This window comes from Capra hircus, chromosome 23 (assembly GCF_001704415.2).
Source record: "Capra hircus breed San Clemente chromosome 23, ASM170441v1, whole genome shotgun sequence".
Classification (NCBI taxonomy): domain Eukaryota; kingdom Metazoa; phylum Chordata; class Mammalia; order Artiodactyla; family Bovidae; genus Capra; species Capra hircus.
In genome coordinates, this window is record NC_030830.1 from 21,339,897 (window position 1) to 21,365,423 (window position 25,527).

At 44.6% G+C, this 25,527-nt stretch overlaps 1 pseudogene; it reads left to right on the top strand.

Annotated features, from left to right (window-relative positions):
- LOC108633433 overlaps positions 11,178 to 25,527 on the top strand; it is a 38,699-nt pseudogene continuing 24,349 nt past the window's right edge.

Below are 25,527 nucleotides of genomic sequence, written 5' to 3' on the forward strand. Positions count from 1 at the left end.
CCATGGGCTGTATAGTCCATGGGGTTGCAAAGAGTCGGACACGACTGAGTGACTTTCACTTAAAGTTGTTCTAACAAATGCTATGTTGTTGTTGCTCAGTTGCCTAGTCGTGTCTGACTCTTTGTGACCCCGTGGCCTGCAGCATGCCAGGCCTCCCTGGCCCTCATCATCTAATGGAGTCTCCCCAAGTTCATGTCCATCGCATCAGTGATTCCATTCTGCCATGTCATCCTCTGAGGGCCTCTTCTCCTTCTGCTCTCAATCTGTCCCAACATCAGGGACTTTTCCAATGAGTCGGTTGCTCACATAAGGTGACCAAAATACTGGAGCATCAGCTTTAGCATCTGTCCTTCCAATGAGTATTCAGAGTTGACTTCCTTTAAGATTGACTGTTTGATCTCTTTGCTGTTCAAGGGACTCTCAGGAGTCTTCTGCAGCGCCACAGTTCGAAAGCATCAATCCTCTGGTGCTCTTCATGGTCCAGCTCTCACAACCACACGTGACCACTGGGAACACCATAATCTTGACTATACAGACCTTTGTTGGCAGAGTGATGTCTCTGCTTTTCAACACACTCTCTAGGATTGTCATAGCTTTCCTGCCAAGTAGTGATCGTATTCTGATTTTATGGATGCAGACATGATCTGCAGTGATTTTTGAGCCCAAGAAGAAGAAATCTTTCTGTGGAAAGCTCTTAAAGGGATGGGAATACCAGACCATCTTACTGTCTCCTTAGAAACCTGTCTGCGGGTCAAGAAGCAACCATTAGAATGCCATGTAGAACAACAGAGGGGCTCAGGATTGAAAAAGTATGACAGGGTGACAACAGAGCTTTCCGCAGTTTGTCATGATCCACACAGTCAAAGGCTTTAGTGTCGTCGATGAAACAGAGGTAGATGTTTTTCTGAAATTCCCTTGTTTTCTCTGTGATCCAGAAAATGTTGGCAATTTGATGTCTGGTTCCTCTGCCTTTTCTAAACCCAGCTTGGACATCTGGAAGTTCTTGGTTCGCATTATTCTGAGGCCTAGCATGCAAGATTTTAAACATGACCTTACCAGCTTGTGTTGTTGTTCAGTTGCTCAGTCGTGTCTGACCCTTCGCAACCCCATGGACTGCAGCACGCTAGTGCTGTTCTTCCCTGTCCTTCACCACCTCCCGGTGCTTGCTCAAACTCGTATCCATTGAGTCAGTGATGCCATTCAACCATCTCATCCTCTGTCGTCCCCTTTCCTCCTGCCTTCAATCTTGCCCTGCCTCAGGGTCTTGTCTAATGAGTTGGCTCTTTGTATCAGGTGGCCAAAGTATTGGAGCTTCAGCTTCAGCATCAGTCCTTCCAATAAATATTCAGGGTTGATTTCCTTTAGGATTGACTGGTTGGTCTCCTTACAGTCCAAGAGACTCTCAAGAGTCTTCTCCAACACCACAGTTCAAAAGCATCAATTCTTTGGCACTCAGCCTTCTTTATGGTCCAACTTTCACATCCCTACATAATTACTGGAAAAACCATAGCTTTGACTAGACAGACCTTTGTTGGCAAAGTAATGTCTCTGCTTTTGAATATGCTGTCTAGGTTGGTCATAGCTTTTCTTCAGAGAACAAGCATCTTCTAATTTCATGGCTGCAGTCACCTTCTGCAGTGATTCTGGAGCCCAAGAAAACAAAGTCTGTTACCGTGTCTATTGTTTCCCCATCTGTTTGCCATGAAGTGATGGGACCAGATGCCATAATCTTACTTTTTTGAATGTTGAGTTTTAAATCAGTTTTTTTAACTCTTCTTTCACCTTCATCACGAGGCTTTTTAGTTCCTCTTCGCTTTCTGCCATAAGGGTGGTGTCATCTGCATATCTGAGGTTATTGATATTTCTCCCTGCAATCTTGATTCCAGCTTGCGCTTTATCCAGCCTGGAATTTCGCATGATGCACTCTGCATATAAGTTAAATAAGCAAGCTGACAATATACAGCCTTGATGTACTCCTTTCCTGATTTGGAATCAGTCTGTTGTTTCATGTCCAGTTATAACTGCTGCTTTTTGGCCTCCATACAGATTTTCCAGGAGGCAAGACAGGTGGTCTGGTGGTCCCATCTCTTTGGGAAATTTCCACAGTTTGTTGTGATCCACACAGTCAAAGGCTTTAGCATTGTCAATGAAGCAAAAGTAGATGTTTATCTGAAATTCTCTTGCTTTTTCTATGATCCAGTGTATGTTGGCACTTTGACCTCTGGTTCCTCTGCCTTTTCTAAATCCAGCCTGAACATCTGCATGGGAGGTGAGTGCAACTCTCTGACGGTTTGAACATTCTTTAGTACTGCCCTTCTTGGGAAGTGGGATGAGAGAATTGACCTCTTCCATTTCTGTGGCCACGGCTGGGTCTTGCAGATTTGCTGACATATTGAGTATAATGACATATTGATGCACTTTGAGAGCATCATCTTTTAGGGTTATGAATAGCTCTACTGGAATTGCATTGCATCCACTAGCTTTATTGACAGCAGTGCTTCCTAAGGCCTGCTTGGCTTCACACTCCCAGAATGTCTGGCTCTGGGTGACTGACCACATCATCATGGATATTCAGTTCTTTTTTGTACAGTTCTTCTGTGTATTCTTTCCATCTCTTTTTCATCTCTTCTGCTTCAACTAGGTCTCAGCCATTTCTCTTTTATTGTGCCCATCTTTGGGAAAAATATTCCCTTGATATTTCCAATTTTTCTAAAGAGATCTCTAGTCTTTCCCCTTCTGCTGTTTACCTCTATTTTTAAGCATTGTTCATTGAAGAAGGCCTGCTTGTCTCTCCGTGCTATTCTTTGGAACTCTGCATTTACTTGGGTGTATCTTTCCCTTTCTCCCTTAGCTTTTCACTTCTTTCTTCAACTATTTGTAAAGAATCCTCAGATAACCATTTGCCTTCTTGCTTTTCTTTTTCCTTGGGGTGGTTTTGTTCACTGCTCCTGAACAGTATTACAGACCTCTGTCCATAGTTCTTTAGGCACACAGTTTACTAGATCTAATCACTTGAATCTATTCATCACCTCCACTGCATATTTATAGGGGATATGATTTAGTCATATGTGACGTCCTAGCAGTTTTCACCACTTTCTGTGGCTTAAGCCTGAATTTTGCTATAAGAAGCTGATTATCTGAGCCACAGTCAGCTGCAGGTCTTGTTTTTGCTGAGTGTATACAGCTTCTCCATCTGCAACTACAAGGAATATAATCTGATTTCAGTTTGACCATTTGGTGATGTCCATGTATAAAGTCGTCTCTTGTGTTGTTGAAGGAGAGGTGTTTGCTATGACCAGTGAATTCTCTCAGTAGAATTCAGTTAGCCTTTGCCCTGGTTCATTTTGTACTCCAAGGCAAAACCTGCTTGTTACTCCAGGTGACTCTTGACTTCCTACTTTTGCATTCCAATCCCCAATGATGAATATATATATTTTTAATATTAGTTCTAAGGATGTCTTCTAAATCTTTATAAAACTGATCAACATCAGCTTCTTCAGCATCAACAATAGGGGCATAGACCTGGATTACCATCATGTTAAATGGCTTGCCTTGGAAACGAACTGAGATCTATCTGTCATTTTCGAGGTTGCTCCCAAGTACTGCATTTCAGACTCTTCTGTTGATAATGAGAACTACTCCATTACTTCTATGAGATTCTTGTCCACAGTAGTAGATATAATGGTCATTGGAATTAAATTTGCCCATTCCCGTCCATTTAAGTTCACTAATCCCTAAGATGCTTGTGTTTATTCTTATCATCTCCTGCTTGACCATGTCCAATTTACCTTGATTCACAGACCTGATATTCCAGGTTCCTATGCAATACTGTTCTTTGTAGCATCAGATTTTATTTTCACCCCCTGACACATCCACAACTGAGCATAATTTCGCTTTAGCCCAGCTGCTTCATTCTTTCTGGGGCTGTTAGTAGGTCTCCGCTCTTCCCCTGTAGTATATTGGACACCTTCCAACCAGGGGGACTCATCTTTCATTGTCATACACTTTGTCTTTTAATACAGTTCCTGAGCTTCTCATGGCAGTACACAGGGGTGGCTTGCCGTTCCCTCCTCCAGTGGATCACGTTTTTCAGAACTCTCCACAGTGACCCATCCACCTCGGGTGGCCCCACACAGCATGGCTCATGGCTTCACTTCAAGCCCCTCTGCCACAGCAAGTGCTATGGCTCATGTTAAATGAAGCACTGATGCCTGAACCACCATGGCAACTGTACAGAAAGTCATGAAAAAACTCAGAGAAGTAGGCATGCTGGTATAAAAACAAAACTGGAAAAAAAAACAGGTAAATATTTCCAAAAGGAAAGTGTTTATCAGGCAATAGGGAATGAACAAGCGAGTAGTATTAACCTCGCTGTCCTGTGTAGGCAGAGCTGATCTAGGAGATAACACTACAGCAGCAGCGGAGATAATATGATCCCAGAGGGCAGGGGAAGAGGTGACAGCAAGGCAGGAACAGGGACCAAATTTCTGAATTAACCAACAATGTCAGGATAGAAGCAGGATATTCTAACTGTAAGGGGTCTATGGAAATGGTTAATAGATGGTGATGTTTCTAGAGGCAAGGTAGATGGACAGGCAGCAAGAGTGTTGCTTAGTATTATATTGATAGACCGAATTGAATGAGTTGAAGGCTGAGGTCAGCTGCCTAATAGAAAGTTCCCATCCCTTATCTAGTTTCCAGACATGAGCCAATTCTCACACCCAGAACTCACTTGCTGAAGAGAACCTAAGCACCCTGAGGACATACCCTGCAATATGGAGCAGCTGTGTTCAACAGTAATTCCCCACATCATTCCATGTGGGTGCCAATGGCCATTGTTCTTATTTCATTCACTGATGAAAGGGAAAATCTAGATCCTTCTAGGTCTATGGATACAAGTCAAATTTGACCCTGATGCCTGCCTGCAATCACGAATCCCCAGTATAAGTGAGGCATATGGGGAACAGAAAATAATGAGCATCCTGTCTTAGGGCTACACATATCTCACGGCTTCTATGAATCTATACATCCTCTTGGTGCCAATTTCTCCACCTAGAGTTACTGGTATAGAGGTATTCAGACTTGGCAAGAACCCACATGTTGATTTGTGTGTGTGTGTGGAGTAAAAACACTTTTAGTAAGAAAGGTTTAGTGGAAGACCCTGAAAAAGCCTTTGAAGTTCAGCCAAGACAGAGTATTAAAAGCAATATTGTGTCCTGGGGATAATGAAAGATGTTAATGTCATCCTCAAAGACTTACAGGATGCAAGCGTGGTGGTCACATCATATCCAGTTAATTCTCCACTGTGGTTCTTGCAGAAACTGGCAGGATAGTTGCCAGTGATAATGAGACAATGGTAACTCTCAGCCTGGCTACTTTCGTTCCATTTCCTACCTTTATGTTTCTACCTACAAAGCTCTCCCATTTAATTCCAAATAACCTGGAAGACTGCACTAGTATTTTTGGAACAAAATTTTGATCTGGATACCTGCGGAGTGAGACCCAAAACCCTGGACTTGAACTATTTATTTTGGTCTCTGCCTTAGTTCTGTGAGGAGCCATGTGGTCAGATGATCCCATGTCATCCTGTGCTTGGCAGATCTAAGGTGCTCCCAGTGTTCCCTCCTCTGGTAGCAATACTTCTGTATAATACTCACTTTTGGAACATAAGCTGGACTAGTGACTCTCTGGTAACAATTAGGAAATTAATAAATGTACATTTTGGGATCACAGGGAAAAAAGATATGAGGGACCCGTGATTAGCTGTCTCAGGACTGGCTGTGCAGGCCAGGCTGGGGAAGCAGATTCCAGAAGGAGGATGAGTGACCTGCATCCCTTTCCTCCCTGAGAAGTTCCTCCTCTAGGTCTCAGCCTCCGCAGGCCCTGCCCTCAGACAGGAGGACGAGGAGGAAGAGACCACCAGCAGAGATTCTCATCCTGTCTGGAATGTGAAGGAAACTGTCTGTAAAGAGGACAGGAAGGAAAGTGAAGACACAAACTCCCCCAAACGGATACCTGGGGACCAAACCCTCCCCTGTCAGACCCCATGGCTGGGGAGATGAGGAGGGTAACATCTTCAGGCTCCCTGTGCTGCCCACCACCCACAGCCCAGCTCTCCCTTCCTCCAGCTCACAGTAATGTCCCGGGAGCCAAGGGTGACACTGTAAATACATCTCTGCTCATCTCACAACACACCATCATGAACACACACTCCTGGGAATCCTGTTTTCCCGATATGTATTAATTCACTCTGTGCAGCCGAACCCAAGTACCACTGGTCTCACAGGAAGGAAGCTGGTGTGTGTCTCCCAGGACTGAGGCAGGGAGCTCCAGGGCTGCTAGGGGGGCCCTGCAGGGCTGCGTGGGCTTCCCTGGTGGCTCAGGTGATAGAGAGACCACCCCTCACGGCAGGAGACTCGGGTTCGATCCCAGGGTTGGGAAGATCCCCTGGAGAAGGACATGGCAACTCACTCCAGTGTTCTTGCCTGGAGAATCCCATGGACAGAGACTGGAGGGCTACAGTCCATGGGGTCGCAAAGAGTCAGACACAACTGAGCGGCTGACACTTTAACCTTAGGGCAGCCCTGCAGCACGAGGTTGTCCAGGCATCCAGGTCCCCGTGACCTTTCCTCTCTGCTCTCCCTGGGACGTTGCTCTTGTTGGCATGGACCGAGGAACCCAAGACCACGTTCATGGTTTGGGACCAACCAGGGAAAGCAGGAAAGGAGCAAAAGTTTCTTCCCTTGAAGATCAAAATTCAAAAATTTACATCTGCTTCATCATATTAGCCAGAAATTAACCACGAAGACAAGTAGTCTCAGAAAGATTGGAGAATGAGTACTTTTTAAATCTGATGACTTTGTCTAGAAAAAAATTCTATTATTATGGACGATGTACGATTTCTCCTATACTTAAATGTTTAAAATCAGCAGTGGAGAATCACTATTATCAATATCTTAAACTCAATTAGATTTGTATTTTAAAAATGGAATAGTCTCAGAATATATTGCTATTGATAACAAAGTTGTAGATAGACTGTATGGAAAATACCATCTTACATAATGGACTCTCCTTAGAATACTATCTAAATTGTAACACTTACCTTGTCCAGGGAGGAAATGTGGAAAGATTTTGATGGGATGGAGGAGGAAATATACTTTTCACTGTAATCCTTTATGTCATATGAACTTTTTAGACTTTATGTACGTATTAGTTGAAGAAAACCCCACACTGATTTGCTCATCATTTGTTATGCTGTTACTATATGTCAGGCTCTGTACTGGGTCTCAGTGAGTGACACACCAAGGGATTCACAGCAGGGTGGAATGAAATGTAAATGTAAGGCAGTCTATAATTAGTTGTTGGGAAACAGCTTCCGGGAGGGAGGGAACTGATGGAGAACCTCCTGTGTGCCAGGAGTGGCGCCCCCTGCTGGGGACAGGAAGAAAACTGAGGTCTATGTTCTGGTGATCTCCTGAAAGATGATGCTGTGAAAGTGCTGCACTCAATATGCCAGCAAATTTGGAAAACTCAGCAGTGGCCACAGGACTGGAAAAGGTCAGTTTTCATTCCAATCCCAAAGAAAGGCAAGGCCAGAGAATGCTCAAACTACTGGCACAATAGCACTCATCTCACACGCTAGTAAAGTAATGCTCACAATTCTCCAAGCCAGGCTTCAGCAATACGTGAACCGTGAACTTCCTGATGTTCAAGCTGGTTTTAGAAAAGGCAGAGGAACCAGAGATCAAATTGCCAACATCCGCTGGATCATGGAAAAAGCAAGAGAGTTCCAGAAAAACATCTATTTCTGCTTTATTGACTATGCCAAAACCTTTGACTGTGTGGATCACAATAAACTGTAGAAAATTCTGAGAGAGATGGGAATACCAGACCACCTGACCTGCCTCTTGAGAAATCTGTATGCAGGTCAGGAAGCAACAGTTAGAACTGGACATGGAACAACAGACTGGTTCCAAATAGGAAAAGGAGTCCATCAAGGCTGTATATTGTCACCCTGCTTATTTAACTTCTATGCAGAGTACATCATGAGAAATGCTGGACTGGAAGAAGCATAAGCTGGAATCAAGATTGCCGGGAGAAATATCAGTAACCTCAGATATGCAGATGACACCACCCTTATGGCAGAAAGTGAAGAGGAACTGAAAAGCGTCTTGATGAAAGTGAAAGAGGAGAGTGAAAAAGTTGGCTTAACTTTCAGAAAACGAAGACCATGGCATCCGGTCCCAACACTTCATGGGAAATAGGTGGGGAAACAGTGGAAACAGTGTCAGACTTTATTTTGGGGGGCTCCAAAATCACTGCAGATTGTGACTGCAGCCATGAAATTAAAAGATGTTTACTCCTTGGAAGGAAAGTTATGACCAACCTAGACAGCATATTCAAAAGCAGAGACATTACTTTGCTGACTAAGGTCTGTCTAGTCAAGGATATGGTTTTGCCAGTAGTCATGTATGGATGTGTGAGTTGGACTGTGAAGAAGGCTGAGCACCGAAGAATTGATGCTTTTGAACTGTGGTTTTGGAGAAGTCTTGAGAGTCCCTTGGACTGCAAGGAGATCCAACCAGTCCATTCTGAAGGAGATCAGCCCTGGGATTTCTTTGGAAGGAATGATGTTAAAGCTGAAACTCCAGTACTACGGGCACCTCATGCAAAGAGTTGACTCATTGGAAAAGACCCTGATGCTGGGAGGGATTGGGGGCAGGAGGAGAAGGGGACAACCAAGGACGAGATGGTTGGATGGCCTCACTGACTCGATGGACGTGAGTCTGAGTGAACTCCAGGAGTTGGTGATGGACAGGGAGGCCTGGCATGCTGCGATTCATGGGGTCGCAAAGAGTCGGACATGACTGAGCGACTGAACTGAACTGAACTGAACTGAAAGGAGACTAGAAAAAACTCACCCAAACTTTCCTTTTAGCAATGAGCTTTTGCCCATAGTGTATTCTCACTATGAGAACAAAAGAATAATGGGCAAAAACTCACTGCTGAAAGGAAATGATATAAACCTTTATATATATATATATATTAGGTCTTTCCAGGTGGCACTAGTGGTGAAGAACCCACCTGGCAATGTAGAAGACATAGAGACGCAGGGTCGATCCCTGGGTCAGAAACAGTCCCTGGAGGAGGGCATCTGAACCCCCTCCAGTATTGTTGCTTGCAGAATCCCATGGACAGGGGAGCCTGGCCGGCTACTGTCGATAGGGTAGCAAGGAGCAACATGACTGAAGCAACTTTGCATGCACGCACATTGCTTTTTATATTTTGATGTTTTTCCCCCTGTATGATCCTTAAGGTGGGTTACATCTTAACTGATTATTATAATCTTTAATACCATAAAATAGCCTCTGTTTCATTAATATTTTTTTGCCTTGAATAATCCTGTTTGATAAGATCAAAATCTCAGACCTTTTTCATTTTAGATTTAGTTTATATATCTGCCCAGCTATACCTTAATTGTAAATGTAATGCTTTTAAAAATGTATATTTAAAGCTTAATTTTAATTTGTCTAGTTCATATATCAGATAATTTGTTTAGAGCCTATAGTATCAGTAGCATGTTTCAAAGAGTTTCAAAGGTGGAAAATGCCTTTCTTTCTTTTTGAATACTGTCTATAATTGACATATCGGTGGGTAGGGAATACTTGGATCATGACTCTTTCTTCAGAACTCTATATTCTACTCTTGTACTCTGACCTTGAAACTGACCACCTGGAAAACCATCTTGTCCTCTCTGGGTCTCTGGGCTACTGTTAGAGCTCGTGTGCATGTGCAGGCAGTGATGGTGGGAAATCATACCTTTCTCTCAGGAGGTCTCACTGTGACGTCATCAGTCTAGATATCCTGGAAGAAGTTCTGGGTTGAAAAGCCAATCAGTCCTGCAATCAAAAATTGGGCAGAAGAATTTTCAGATATACTTCTTTCTTCAGAGAAAGGACTCAGAGAATTCAGTCGTAAAGGAGGGGGTTCTGAGCCTAGAAACGTTCGTTCTTTCTTGTAATGTGTCCTTAGGTTGTGAGCGTGGCTGTGACTTCTCAGAGTTCCTTGCTCTTGTGTGGGTCATTCACATCAGACAGGGACGCTGGGGAGGGAATCTAAGTTCAAACCACGTGATAGTCTAAGAACAGAACCTAGACTAAAATACAGTCACAGCCAGAGGTCTCCAGATGGTAAAAAGATATTGCATATCTAACAGTGAGGTAAAAAGAACACTGGGAGAGTGTCTCAAAACATTGACAGTACGAGTGAGGCAATTTCTTCAAATATTAAAAATAGAATTACCACATGGTAGCATTCCCACTCGCCAAAGAATTAATAGCAGAATCTCAAAGAGATCTTCACACTCTCACGTTCATAGCAGCATTATTCACCACAGATGGGATGTAGGAACAGCCCACACGCCCATCGATGGATGAATGGAGAAACAGAATGCGGCACATGCAGACACTGGAATACCACCCAAACTAAAGAAGGCAGGAAATCGTGCCACCTACTCTATCATGGATGAACCTCGAGGACAGTAGGGTAAGTGAAAGGAGCCAGTCACAAAGAGACAAGTGATACATGATTCCATGCATATGAGGTCTCTCAAGTAGTCAAATCCATAGGGACAGAAGTGGATTAGTAGTTGCCAGGGTTTGAGAGGAGGGGGAAATGAGGAGCTGCTGTTTAATGGGTACAGAGTTTCAATTTTTCAAAATGGAAAAGTTCTGGAAATCAATTGCATAATTATTTAAATATACTTAACATTAATGTTAGCTGACTCATTGGAAAGGACCCTGATGCTGGGAAAGATTGAAGGCAGGAGGAGAGGGGGACGACAGAGGATGAGATGGCTGGACGGCATCACCGATACGATGGCCATGAATTTGAGCAAGCTCTGGGAGTTGGTGATGGACAGGGAAGCCTGGCGTGCTGCAGTCCATGGGGCTGTAAGGAGTCAGACACAACTGAGCGACTGAACTGAACACTAATGAACTATACGTTTAAAAATAGTAAAGATGGTGAATGTCATGTGCTTTTACCACAATAAGATTTTTTTAACAATTTAAAGAATACTGGGAGAATGAATCTCAAAGAGGTATCTGTGAGAGTGGAGAGAAAAAGTGCGGTTTAGGACTAGAAGTTTCAGACTTAGTTTAACAACAGGTGGAGGTATGGCCAAGGTACTCTTTAATGAAGCACCAGGTGGGTTCAGCATTTGTTGGTATATATGCTTACAATAACCAATTTAGACTGCACAGCTCTGGTGTCTCCTGAATTGCTTTCTGTATTTCACTTGAACTTTCATGGTGCCCTGTCATCATCTAAAGTTATATGAGCCAATGTAAGAGAACTTGACCCCGAAGCTGTGGTGTTAAAATTGCTTATTGTTGGGAATTTCCTGGTGGTCTAGTGGGTAGGACTCCATGCTTTCACTGCCGTCGGCCTGGGTTCAATCCCTGGTCTTCCCGCCAGCCAAGTGCTGTGGCTAAAGAAAGAAAAACAAGAAAGAATTGCTCACTGTCCTTTTGTTCTTTCACTCTAGGAAAATTGATGAGGGATCTGGAATATAAGACAAGTGAGTATCTAGGGGGGATCATGGCTGAAGTTTGCAGCTTTCCTGTGAAGGTCCATTACTCAAGGTCAGCACTTCTGTTTTAAAAAGGAAGCTTTTTGTATAACTAATGTATCCAAATTCTTTATCCTGATTTCAAAATCAGATTTGCCCAGCTATAGTGATCCCAGGCCTTATCACTTTCCCTCTCAAGTCTCATCGCACTGCCTGAGGCCTTGAATTTTCTGTGTTCTTTATACTCTCTAGATATGGTTGCTAACAGTCTGAACACAAGGTCAAAAGCAGTCTTTGTCCTGGTCCCCTGAAGAGCCTCCCACCATTGTCATGAAGGCCCAGAACCTACGGGACAAATCTCATTTGTATCTTTTGTGAGGCCACACCTTTGTCTCCTTGGCCCCACAGTGAGGAGCCTCCTGAATTCCCGGCCAGCCAATGGCTACCTCCCAGTGTCTCCAGATGGGAAGAGTATGGTGTTCACTGGCTTGTGGATGAACAAATGCCAGCGTGGTCAGCGATTTGATCCGGAGCCTGGGGTGCTGGGCAGTAAGGGCTTCACATGGGGCAGAGTGTACTGGGAAGTGGAAGTGGACAGGATCTGGTGGGAAGCAGAGGAGGAAGAAGACGCAAGGAGACACAGGGCTGGAAGCAGAGGCGTGTTTGGCAGTAACGATCTTGGTGGATTTATAGGCATCACTGATGGGTATCCTTCTCCTGGATATAGAGAGGAGAATGAGGAGCTGGAGGAGGAATGGTCTCAGGAAAATGGAATATGGCCAAAATTCTGCCTGGGGGGGTGGGAGGGGGCTGGCAAGAGTCAGTGGTGGGAAGATTTCTCAGCTTCACCTCGAGGAGGGGTCTGGACTCTGCAGCTGTCCTCAGCTGGGGTGTCTATATGCACCAGCCCAGGGCCCTTCCAGATCCTGTCCTACTGCCCCCGGCAGATTGGAGTCGCTCTGGATCATGATGGTGGGAAGGTAACCTTTACCAATGCCAGAACTCAAGAGTTCATCTGTGAATTCTCATCTGCCTTCACCGGGAGAATTTTCCCTTTCCTGTGGCTTAACTCAGGAGGTCCAAACTTACACTGAGACCCTGAGGAAGACCTCCTGGCACAGCCCCAGGTTTTTTTCATTTAGCCTTTGTTCTTTTCATCGTTCCCAGCTCTCTGCCTCAGCTGGATCATCCTGCTAGGTTTCTGAAAGCACTCAGAGGACTAGAGCCTTCCAGCAGAGTGAGGAGTCTCCTGTCCTCGCTGCTTTGTCTCTATAATGAAGACGGTAATAGCTGATCTTCTTTCTCTAAGGGGAATGGTTGGAGTGTCTTTAGAGTACTTACTAAAATATGTGTTTACTAATAATCAATTACTTCTGTTGCCTTTGATTTGGTTTTTCATCTGTTGTTGAGACAAACGTATGAGAATGAGTGACTTTACATAGAAGTTCAGCCCCTGCCACAAACAGTAACTGATGACAACCTCCATACCGATCTTTCTAAAGCACCTTTTCTGCCCCATCATTTCTCCTGTCATCCTTCTAAGCAGCTGAGGAAACGGGAAACATTTGGCAATTCATACCAGTTCCACATTTGATATGCTATGAGATTTGAGATGTCTGCTGTGCGAATTCCTTTATCTGCCATGTTCTGATAATTTTTGCAATAGGAAGGAGCGAGGGGAAGCCATGTGAGGTTCAGGTGTATGTGAGCTTTTGGAAATCATTTGGTTCTGAAATAAGTTTTGTGTCAGCTGTGTTTTGAGATGGTACAGATACATACTTAGCTTAGTATTAAATTAGCAGTCTTACCTATAAGCAGCAGAAAACAAACTTGGCTAATTTTAGAACACAGGAAATTTGTCAAACATCACTGGGGCATGTGGAGTGCAAAGAGAGAGGGATACTTGTGCCTGCCAGCTTGCAAACTCTGGAGACGGGTCCACATGACCCCCAGAGAGCTGGGAGCTGCAGGGAGAGGGGGAGGAGGTGGAAGAGTCAGCAGGACTTGAGAGGATCATAGGGATTGACAGCATATAAATAGAAGACATGCATAAGTCCAAGCCAATGGAGAGTGGATATGATCTGGCAGGGAGCAGAGGATGAAGAAGTGATTATTATCGATGGGAGTGCAGCCAGAGGTGTGTTTGGCAGTAGCTATTCCAGTGGATTCACAGACCCAACTGATGAGTACAGTTCTCCTGGATAGAGAAATGAGAATGAAGAGTTTAGGAGGGAATGGGCTCAGGAAATTAGTGGATGGAATAGGCCCCAGTTCTTCACAGAACTAACTCCTATATCAAAATCTGGCATAAGTGCACCAGATTGCCAGAGTATAGCACGCCTGCCTGTGCCCCAGCAGCAACAACAGAAGGTTAGGGAAGTATGTTTTCAGCTTCTGTAATAAGGCATGGTCTCATCAAGACTCATGTAATCCAGCATTCTCAAGGCATGGGAGCAGAGGCGAGGTGCCAAAGAACTTCCCATACTTAAACTCCTGGGCTCAAGATGTGGGGAAATTTGCTCTGATATCTCAGTTGTTTAAGAATGTTTTGTTGAGGGACTTTCTTGGTGGTACAGTGGGTAAGAATCTCCCTGCCAATGCAGGGGACAGGGGTTATGATCCCTGATCCAGAAAGATTCCACACGCCACAGAGCAGCTGACCCCATGTGCGGCAGCTACTGAAGCGCCTGAGCCCAGAGCCTGTGCTCCACAACAAGAGAAGCCGTGGCAGGGAGAGGCCAGTGCGCTGCCGCTAGAGAGCAGCCCTCTCGCTCTCTGAAAGCAGAGAAAGCCCACATGCAGCAGTGAAGACCCAGCTGAAAGGGGAAAATTAATTAATTTTTGAAAAAACCTTTCCCACAGAGGAGAGATTGCATTCCCCTGCCAGGAACAAGCATTTGATATGCAAACTAACCGATCCAGAGCCCTCCCTCCCCTGTCTGGCCTTTGGACCCCAAGAGGCAATACTCCTCTGCCTCTGTGACCTGGAGGCCACCCTGGTGGCTCAGTCAGTGAAGAATCCACCTGCAATGTAGGAGGCCCGCCCCAGTGCAAGAGACCACCTGCAGCGCAGGAGCCCCAGGTGTCACCCCTGGAAATGGCAATCACCCCAGGATTCTTGCCTGGGAAATCCTATGGACAGAGGAGCCTGGCAGGCTACAGACGCCAGGGTTGCAAGAGTCAGACATGACTCAGCAACTAACCCACCACCACCACCAATGATCCCAGGGCCAGAACCAGACACCTAAAGACCACCTCTAACCCAAAGCCTGCTGAAGTTATTCATACCAGCCAATGTTAATCTGTTTACCCTGCCCTCCCTTGACTTTCCCAAGGAGACCCACTAAAGGTCCTAGCCCTTATCTTCCTCTCATCTTTGCCAAGCTGACAGATTTTAATTTTTCTTTCCACTTTTCCTTTCATAGTCTCATTTTTCCCATTTATTAATAATAAATTATTTGATATTTGCATTTCTTCTTTTCCAAATTGTTTGCTTATAATTTTATTTTTCACTTGCAATGTAAGAATTTTAAAATATTAAATTTAAGGAAGCAGAAAAATCAGCCTCCTGACCCCAGGGAACAGGTGTGACACTCACAGCTAGACCTCAGTGTTTGAAGCTAGCCCTGGTGGCTCGGCATTTAAAGTGTCTGCCTCCAATGTGGGAGACCTGGGTTCGATCCCTGGGTCTGGAAGATCCCCTGAAGAAGGAAATGGCAATCCACTCCAGTATTCTTGCCTGGAGAATCCCATGGACGGAGAAGCCTAGTAGGAATAAACTATTTTATAAAATACCAATATCAATACACTGAAACCATAATAAAGTGACACAAAATAAGACAAGACTATACACAGTTTTGCTTAAGAGCAGAGAACACAGGGTGCAGTGCAGCTCACAAAGTACTGAACATCCCGTCCTGGGTACCAGGAGTGACGGCTGCTGCTTTTTCCTTGCTCTAGTCTGCCCTCCTTATAGATAAGACTGATTCGGACACCCAGTCATGTAACTGACCATGCTTCCTGGCAATATTCAGTTTAGAGTAAACCTTTCTTTTATCCAACCAAAGCCCAAATTCCACAATAACACATTCTTTCTTATACTTTCATTCTAAAATGCCCTATGAATTCCTACGATGTGTGCCCTCCTTTGCTGCATAAGTAGTAACCACAGTGTGTTCAACTAGGTGTGTACCTGGCATCTCTGACTGAAAAATGTTGATACATGCTAACCTTTTTCTGTCTGATTTTTTATGTGTCTTTGAATTTGATTATGGACATGTGTTTGCATGGTTGTAAGTTTGTAGTTGCCATAGAAAGTTTATTCTTTCTTGGTGTTTTGTTGTTTTTTTTTTAATCTCTGGGTCGGGCTTAGAAAATTCTTCATTCTACAATTGTGAAAATTCTATGTATATTTTCATTTAAGTAGAGACGATGAGGAGGATGGTGTCCAAGGGTGAAAGGAAACAAAAAGCTGAAACTGGGGGCAGGTACCACTTTACACACACTATGGGGAGGAATAACAGGTAAAGAATTCTAAGGTGGTGGAATTCTAGGGTTTACATCTGCTTTCTATTTCATAACTATGTAGGACCTACAGAGTATTTTATAATGCGGTATTCAATAAGTACTTTCTTGTGGCTAAGTGAAGACATAAGTGCTTGCTTATGTTTACCAGGTTAGCAAAAACGACATCAGAGTCTCAATGTAATATAGACCAAAATTGGCTCCAATGATGGGTGTTTTTGAAAAGTGATGAACTTGAAGTTATAGATTATATTTCGGTTAATGTCTGTGCACTCTAGATGTTAAAGAAAATGAAAGCATTAGTCGCTCTATCATATCCGACTCTTTGCAACACTCTGGGCTGTAGCCTGCCAGGCTCCTCTGTCCTTGGAATTTTCCAGTCAAGATTACTGGAGTGAGTAGCCATTCCCTTCTCCAGGGGATCTTCCCAACCTAGAAATGGAACCCAGTTCTCCTGCATTAATTTTCTGGACTTCTGTACTTCAAGGTGATGTCTAAGACCCACAAAAATAAATGTATAAAGATAACTTCAGTGTACTTCAATCTGTGACTCATACAGTATCTCCGGAGAATGAAAACTAAAACACTTAGATATGTTCTGTCAGCTATGGTAGCTACTAGGCACGTCTGTGTGTGTGTAAGTCACTCGGGCATGTCCAACTCTCTGTGACCCCATGTACTGTAGCCCACCAGGCTCCTCTGTCTTTGGAATTTTCCAGGCAACATTACTGAAGTGAGTAGCTATTCCCTTCTCCAGGGGATCTTCCCAATCCAGGGGTGGAACCCTGGTCTCCTGCACTGCAGGGTTATTTACTGTCTGAGCCACCAGGGAAGCCCACTACCACATATAGCTATTTAAATTTAAATGAAATTAAATAAAACTTCAACTGCTCAATGACATTAACCACGTTTCAAGTGCTCAATAGCTCAGTAGCTAGCACCGACCACATGGAAAGTGCAGACTTAGAACTTTGAGTAGCACTATTATTTTTACTATTATTGGGCTTCAAATAAGGTGCATTAGACCCATTTAAAACCAAAGGGCCAATATTGTTTCTCACACAGATCACATTTCTGTCTGGGATATGGATCAATATTAAGCTGGCATCAACAAATTCATTATTTAACTTATATGCTGAGTACATCATGAGAAACACTGGCTGGAAGAAGCAGAAGCTGGAATCAAGATTGTGAGGAGAAATATAATCTCAGATATGCAGATGACACCACGCTTATGGCAAAAAGTAAAGAAGAACTAAAGAGCCTCTTGATGAAAGTGAAAGAGGACAGTGAAAAAGTTGGCTTAAAGCTCAACATTCAGAAAACTAAGATCATGGCATCTGGTCCCATCACTTCATGGCAAATAGATGGGGAAACAGTGGAAACAGTGTCAGACTTTATTTTTTGGGCTCCAAAATCACTGCAGATGGTGATTGCAGCCATGAAATTAAAAGATGCTTGCTCCTTGGAAGAAAGTTTATGACCAACCTAGACAGCATATTAAAAAGAGAGACATTACTTTGCCAAGAAAGGTCCATCTAGTCAAGACTATTGTTTTTCCAGTAGTCATGTATGGATGTAAGAGTTGGACTATAAAGAAAGCTGAGCCACAAAGAACAGATGCTTTTGAACTGTGGTGTTGAAGAAGACTCTTGAGAGTCCCTTGGACTGCAAGGAGATCCAACCAGTCCATCCTAAAGGAGATCAGTCCTGAATATTCATTAGAAGGACTGATTCTGAAGCTGAAACGCCAATACTTTGGCCACCTGATGGGAAGAACTGACTCATTTAAAAAGCCTCTGATGCTGGGAAAGATTGAAGATGGGAAGAGAAGGGGATGACAGAGGATGAGGTGGTTGGATGGCATCACCGACTCAATGGACATGAGTTTGAGTAAACTCCGGGAGTTGGTGATGGACAGGGAGGCCTGGTGTACTGCTGCAGTCCATGGGGTCGCAAAGAGTCGGACACAACTGAGTGATTGAAGTGAATGGAAATGAACAAATTCAAAATGGGTCATGAATGAATTTCTCTCTCTTGTCTTCAGGCACAAACTGTTCCCATTCCAAAGGGGAAACACCTGTCATCCAACTCCCTGTCTATGGAGATACTCTGGCATCAATTTTCTAGGGTTAAGTTCTCTTTTAGAAGAGCCGAGAGGCAGAGCCGTAATAAGGAAAGGTTTGGGAGGCAGGGAGTCCAGTTCCGGAAGAGGTATTCTCAGAAGTGAAGAGGAGGCAAAGAGGTGGGTGGCAGCTTGTAGTGGCAGTTTAGTTGGTAAGTCGTGTCTGACTCTTAAGACCCCATGGACTGTAGCCTTCCAGGTTCCTGTGTCCATGGGATTTTCCAGGCAAGAATACTGAAGTGGGTTGCCATTTCCTTATCCAGGGGATCCCCCTGACCCAGGAATCGAACCTGGGTCTCCTGCGTGGCAGGCAGATTCTTTACCGACTGAGCTACAAGGGAAGCCACCAGCTTGTAGTCTCCCTGCTTTACTCAGAACAGAAATTCTCAAAGTCTGGTCTGTGGAACCCTTGAAGTCTCTGAGATCCAATTATGGGTCAAAACTACTTTCATAACATTACCAAAAATTTATTCACCTTTTTTTTAGTTTATTTACTTTTATTTTGGCTGTACAGGGTCTTCACTGAGGCACTGGGGCTTTCTCTAGTTGCAGAGCCTGGGCTCTAGAGTGTATGGGCTCATTAGTTGCCCTGTGGTACGTGGGATCCTAGTTCCCCAACAGACACTGAACTCACGTCCCCTGTCATTGGAAGGCAGATTAGTAACCACTGCTCCACCAGGGAAGCCCCTACCTTTTTCACTGTGCTGACATTTGCTCTGAGGTAAAACTTAGCAGAAATAAGGGTTATTTCAACAAACAGCAATAGCAGTTATTGTATTCTTCACCATCATTCAATTGTAGAATAGAAAAGCAAGTTTCACTGAAAAATATCCAGGTTGTAGTATTAAAAATTATTAAGTTGCTACAGTCACCAATCTTAAGTCCACAATTTAGAATATTTGATAGGATGAAATGGCTGCTGCTGCTACTGCTGCTATATTCTAAAGTACCATGTCCCAAGGAAAATCATTATTCTGAGTTGACTTAGCTTCTTTTTTTATGGAATGCCATTTTCACTTTGAGAATGAAGAATAGGAAAACTATGACTGTTTACATTTAGTTATTTTGGCATAATGAATGGGAGCTTCTCCCTTCTAGAATAGCAACTGACACTATTTTTTGCCCATGATAAAATGCAAGCTCTCATGAGAAAATTAATCTTGACAGCTTCCCAGTACTGACAAACTTTTCTAGTGTCAACTGCGGTGATATTAACAAATGTGATTGTTTGATAATCTTAAATTTTAACACTTTAAAATCTATACAACTTGGTGAAACAATACACTACTTAAAAAAAATCACGCATTAGCACAATATTCATTCAATGTTCAGGACAGACCTTATATTCATATACAACAGATTTGGAAATACTCAGTGACAGTTACAGGTTATCACTGAAAATAAGACACTACCTGTAAGCCGCTACCACTTGTTTAGTGTTGTATCAAACTGGGAACCACAGTTACCTGAAAACGTTATTCAAGATACTTCTGTTACCTATTTGTGTGAGGCTGGATTTTTTAATATACTCAATCAAAAAGATTAAAAACAGAAGCAGATACACAAAATTTTCAGTCTTTTAATGAGACATACAAGAAAAGAATGTAAACTTTTGCAAGAATGTAAAATCTAGAAAAGATCACTTCTCACTATACTGTTTTATTTTGAAAATAGTGATTTTTTTCATGAAAATGTCTTTTCATGTAATGGTTCTTAATATAATAGTTGAATCAATAGATTTCTGTTTGTATTTCTAACACGGTAAATGTTCACAGATGAAACCCACATAAATGGTATTGTCTTTGAGGTCCCAGGTCCTAAGCCCACAGACAGATTCTGAGACGGCCCTGGGCCAGGACTCAGGGAGACAGTGTAACAGGGTCCTCCAGGCAGGAGCAGCAGGGTCAGGGCAAAGTCCCAGGTCCCCGAGCAAGGCGATCGGATCTTAGGCCAGAAGGTGATGTCTGGGGGATAGGGAGGCAAGTGTCGAGTAGGGGCAGGGGTTCCGCACCTCTCTGGAGTTTCACTTTCTCTTCGCTCAAACTGTGTCGGGCCTTTCTGCCTGGATACTCATGACGAGTTCCCAGGTCTCACTCCCATTGCGTCTCCGGTTTCTAGAAGCCAATCAGAGCCGTTCCTTGGTTTTAGGGTCTCTACCGATCTGCCTGCGCTGATGTTTTCGTCGGATTCGGACGGTGGAGGCTTTAGGAACTCAAGAATTCCGCTGCTCTCAGAGTGCCTGCCTCTGACCAAAATCTGGGGGAGGGGTGCTCTGCAAGGGGGAGGAGCAGAGGACTGCCCGCCGAGGCGCAGGACCCCCAAGAAAGGCGGATTTCCCCCACCTCACCCTCAGCCGCCGACAGACCCCACACATACCTCGGCTAAGAGGAGCCTGCAGTGCTTTTGTTCGTGGGTTTGTTTGTTTGTTTTTTTTTTTTCGGGTTTTGTTCCAGAATCGGCTGATTCTGCGCAGCTAGAAGCCTGGCTCAGCTACGGCCTGTGGGGCCCTGGGAAGCCTCCCTCTCTGGGACCCCTGACCCCAAACCCTGGGTCATCCTCGGAGCCAGAAGTTAGATTTGAAAGTGGAGGGATCAGGCCTCGGGGATTCAGACATCAGGTCTCTGTCTGTTACGTCCACGAAGGGGATGAAGAGGCAGGAGGCTGGGGTCCTGGGCTATTAGGACTCAGGGCAGAGGAGTACTCTTCCAGGCTTCAAAGGGTGGGAGGTGTGTGATGCCTGGAGAGGAGGGCAACCCCCCCTTGGTGTCCTTGAGTGTAGGTCTAGGGAGGCGGAAGGTCATTTTCCTGCCTCTGGAAAATGTTAGGGGGACCCCTGGCCCCCACTCATGCCTGATCTCCTTGTCACCCTTGTGGCCTCCAGGTCCTGTCCTTTGATCTCCTGGAAACACCTTCATGGCCACCAGCTGGGCAGATCTTTTTCCCAATCTGTTGGGCGTCTTTCTGACACATCGCTCCCTGCTGTTTTAGCAAATAAATGGACAATTTCCCAGTAGCCCCTGACTGTGAGCTGAGGATGGGCTCTCCCTTCCTTAAGTCTCCCTGCCCCATCCCCTCTCCCAGCATCGTGTATGGGGGTGTGTGGAGTGGGACTGAGGTGGGGGTATTTCTCTGGAAGAGAAGAATTCTTTTAATCTCCTGTGCTCTATCCTTTTCTCTTTTCCCTTCTTCCACCTGTACTTGAGTCACAGCATACCTGCATGGATGTGAGAGTTGAACTATAAAAAAAGCTAAGCGCTGAAGAATTGATGCTTTTGAACTGTGGTGTTGGAGAAGACTCTTGAGAGTCCCTTGGACAGCAAGGAGATCCAACCAGTGAATCCTAAAGGAAATCAGTCTTGAATATTCATTGGAAAGACTGATGCTGAAGCTGAAACTCCAGTATTTTGGCCACCTGATGGCAAAGATTTGACTCATTTGAAAAGACCCTGATGCTGGGAAAGATTAAAGGTGGGAGGAGAACGAAGGACAAAGGATGAGATGGTTGGATGGCATCACCGACTCAATGGATATGAAAGACAGTGAAAGTGAAGTCGCTCAGTCATGTCTGACTCTTTGCCACCCCATGGACTGTGGCCCACCAGGCTCCTCCATCCATGGAATTTTCTAGGCAAGAGTACTGGAGTGGGTTGCCATTTCCTTCTCCAGGGGATCTTCCTGACCCGGGGATCAAACCCTGGTCCCCCACATTTCGGGCAGATGCTTTACAGTCTGAGCCACCAGGGAATCCCCAGTGGATATGAGTTTGAGTAAACTCTGGGAGTTGGTGATGGACAGGGAGTCCTGGCTCACTGCAGTCAATGGGGTTGCAAAGAGTTGGACACGACTGAGCGACTGAACTGAATTGAACTGAACTGATACATGTAATTTCAGAAAAATACTGAAAACATAAGTATAGCTTACCAGCAAAATATAGAGCTGACACCTGTGTGTTTATCATCCCGGTGGAAAACAGAGCCTCTACCAGCACCCAGGCCAGAAGCCCCTGTGCCTCTCCCCACACAGACCCCACCTCCCTGTGTTCACGTCCACTCAGTGACCCGCCCCCATCCTCTCCCCTCTGGTTCCTCCCCGGTTTCTCCCCCCACACACCAGTGGCCTCCATCCCATAATGTCAGTGTTTCCTGCCTCTCCGCATTTCTCCAGGAGCCTCCCCACCTTTACAGGCACTTTGGGATCTCCTTTCCCTCCTCTTCCTCCCCTCTTCTACCGCATCCTAGGAATGGAGGTTCCAGAGCTGATTCCCCGGAGGGAGAGTCTATAAGTCTGGCAGTAGCCAGATGAAGTGACAGTACTTGGGCTCTGAGGTCCCATCTCTTGATTTGAAGACACGCTGTATGCTTGTGGGGTCCACTTTGGACCTGGCATAACAGCCTGGATATCTGATCCTCTCTGAGGCCAAAGTCCTTGGTTATTTAATGGGGAGAGAAATGTCCATGTCAGCGTGTATTTTGGGTGACAATTCAGGCTTTGAATTTGACACTGAATGGACACCAGCTTATGTACACAGCACTCACCCACTGCTGCGAGCCTAAGGAGAGCCTGGGCAGGTCTCTGGTAAGGAGGTCAAAGGGGAGCTCAGGTGTCCAGTCATCAGCCCTGTGGCCACACGGGGTCACGACCACTCTTTCCTCTCCAGTTCTGCACAGGGAAGGCAGAGGATGCATTGTGGTCTGAGTCAGACAGAGATGGCTGCCCTGGTCGAAAGAAGGGGTGAAGGTGCTTTCTGAGCAGCTCTGGGGTCAGGCTCGAGGGTACAGCAAGGATTAGAGGAGAGGAGACCCTGGAGCCCTGCCCAGTATCTCGGGTTTCCACCTTTTCTCTCCATGTCTCCTGTCTGCAGCTCCTTGATGAAAACATCCTGGAAAGTTGATAACTGCTTCTTCCACTTCCTGTTCATTTCTAGCTGATATTAAAATGTGTTCTCATTTTAGTATAGTTTGAGATTTACAAACAAGTAGCAAAGTTAGTAAAGAGTTACCATATATCCCACACTCGGTGAAGACATTTTATACCACCATCATACATTCCTCACAGCTGATGACCAATATTAATACAGTGTTACTAAACTCCAGAATTTATTTGGACTTCATTAGTTTTCCTTTAACCTGACCCAGGATCCTGTCAAATACACATATTAAGTCTGAATCGTGTCTCCTTCAGGCTCCTCTGGCTGTGACAGTCACAGACTTCTCTTGTTCTTGATGACTTTGATGTTTCGGGGAGCACTGCTCACAGACATAGTAGACCATCTTGCGATCTGACTGGGGCCCAGGGTTTTGGGGAAGAGGACCACAGAGATGAGTGACAGTCTCCAGTCACCAAGGGGATGCACTGTCCACTGGGATATCACTGATAAGTTCACTTCATCACCTGGCTAAGGTACATTTCTCAGGTTTCTTTGTGAACTTCTATATTTACTTTCCCACTCCTCACTCTGTGATCTCTAGAAGAAAGTCACTATGTGCAGCCCACACTTAAGAGGCGCTCTGATATACACATTGGTGTGCAGAGGTTTGTGCAAATATGTTTTCAAATGAATTCGAGAAATACTAGATGGATCAGGAGACAGGATGGAGAGTTTCTGTGTAGCTTCATTAGAAACTGCTGGCCCTCATTTCTGGTGGCTGTGACAGTTCCTATTCCTGCCCCAGTGAATGAGGGTTTCTGCTGCTCCAGCCTTGGCATCATCAGTTCTTGGACTGTAGATGTGCCATCAGGTGTGATGCACATTGCTGTCTTTGCAATTTACATTTCCTAACAACATAAGGGAGAAGGCAATGGCACCCCACTCCAGTACTCTTGCCTGAAAAATCCCATGGACGGAGGAGCCTGATGGGCTGCAGTCCATGGCATCACTAAGGGTCAGACACGACTGAGGGACTTCACTTTCAATTTTCACTTTCATGCATTGGAGGAGGAAATGGCAACCCACTCCAGTGTTCTTGCCTGGAGAACCCCAGGGATGAGGGAGCCTGGTGGGATTCTGTCTATGGGGTTGCACAGAGTCGGACACAACTGAAGCGACTTAGCAGCAGCAGCAGCAGCAACAACATAAGACGTTTAGCATCTTTTCATATATATTTCCATTGTTTCATCTTCTAGAAGAGGTTTCTGTTTATTTTTAAATTGTTATTTTCATTTTGTTGAGTTGAAGAGTTCTATGTATATTCTAAAACACGTCCTTTATCAGATATGTGAATTTACAATAATTTCTCCCAGGCTGTGGCCTGAGCATTTTTACTGATCTAACAGTATTCATTAATGAACAGTATACGTTTCTGGAAAGAAAAATGAGAAAATTTTAACTGCAGTTGTTTCTGAGAAGAGGACTTGAGTGAATGGGGAATGAGGGGAAGAATATGAATTATTTATTTTTGTGTGTGCTTGAGTATCTTTTCAATTCTCTTGTCTGCTGGTAAATAATGCTTTCAAAAGTTACATGAAAATCCCTTACATTTGTAAACACTTGACAGATCACCTTCATCTCATACCCTAGGACATACATTTGGTCCTGTAGCTGGGCTGGAGCTCACCACGCATCTGCGTTGTTCTCCTGTTGAACATAAGTCATCTCACAGAAGATCAGCATCAGACAAGGACATCTGAGTGCATGACACAGAGAGACAAAACAAGAACAGGACGCATTCTGTACCAGCACAGACCAACCAGGCAGCCCGGCGCCCCTCACCGTGGACCAGACCTCTCCTTGTGCTGATCCAGTCCAACTCTCACATCCATACATGACCACTGGAAAAACCATAGCCTTGACTAGACGGACCTTAGTCAGCAAAGTAACGTCTCTGCTTTTGAATATGCTATCTAGGTTGGTCATAACCGGATGTTATGTTGCATGTTAATTTTGTAAGTTAGGAAATGCCAAAGAAAGACAATACCAAAGAACGTTCAAACTACTGCGCAATAGCACTCATCTCACATGCAAGCAAAGTAATGCTCAAAATTCTCCAAGCTAGGCTTCAGCAAAATGTGAACCTAGAACTTCCAGATGTACAAGCTGGATTTAGAAGAGGAGGAGGAACCAGAGATCAAAGTGCCAACATCCATTGGATTGTAGAAAAAGCAAGAGAGTTCCAGAAAAGCATCTACTTCAGCTTTATTGACTACATCAAAACCTTTGACTGTGTGGATCACAACAAACTGTGGAAAATTCTTCAAGAGATGGGAATACCAGACCACCTTACCTGCCTCCTGAGAAAACTGTATGCAGGCCAATAGGCAACAATTAGAACCAGACATGGACAACAGACTGGTTCCAGTTTGGGAAAGG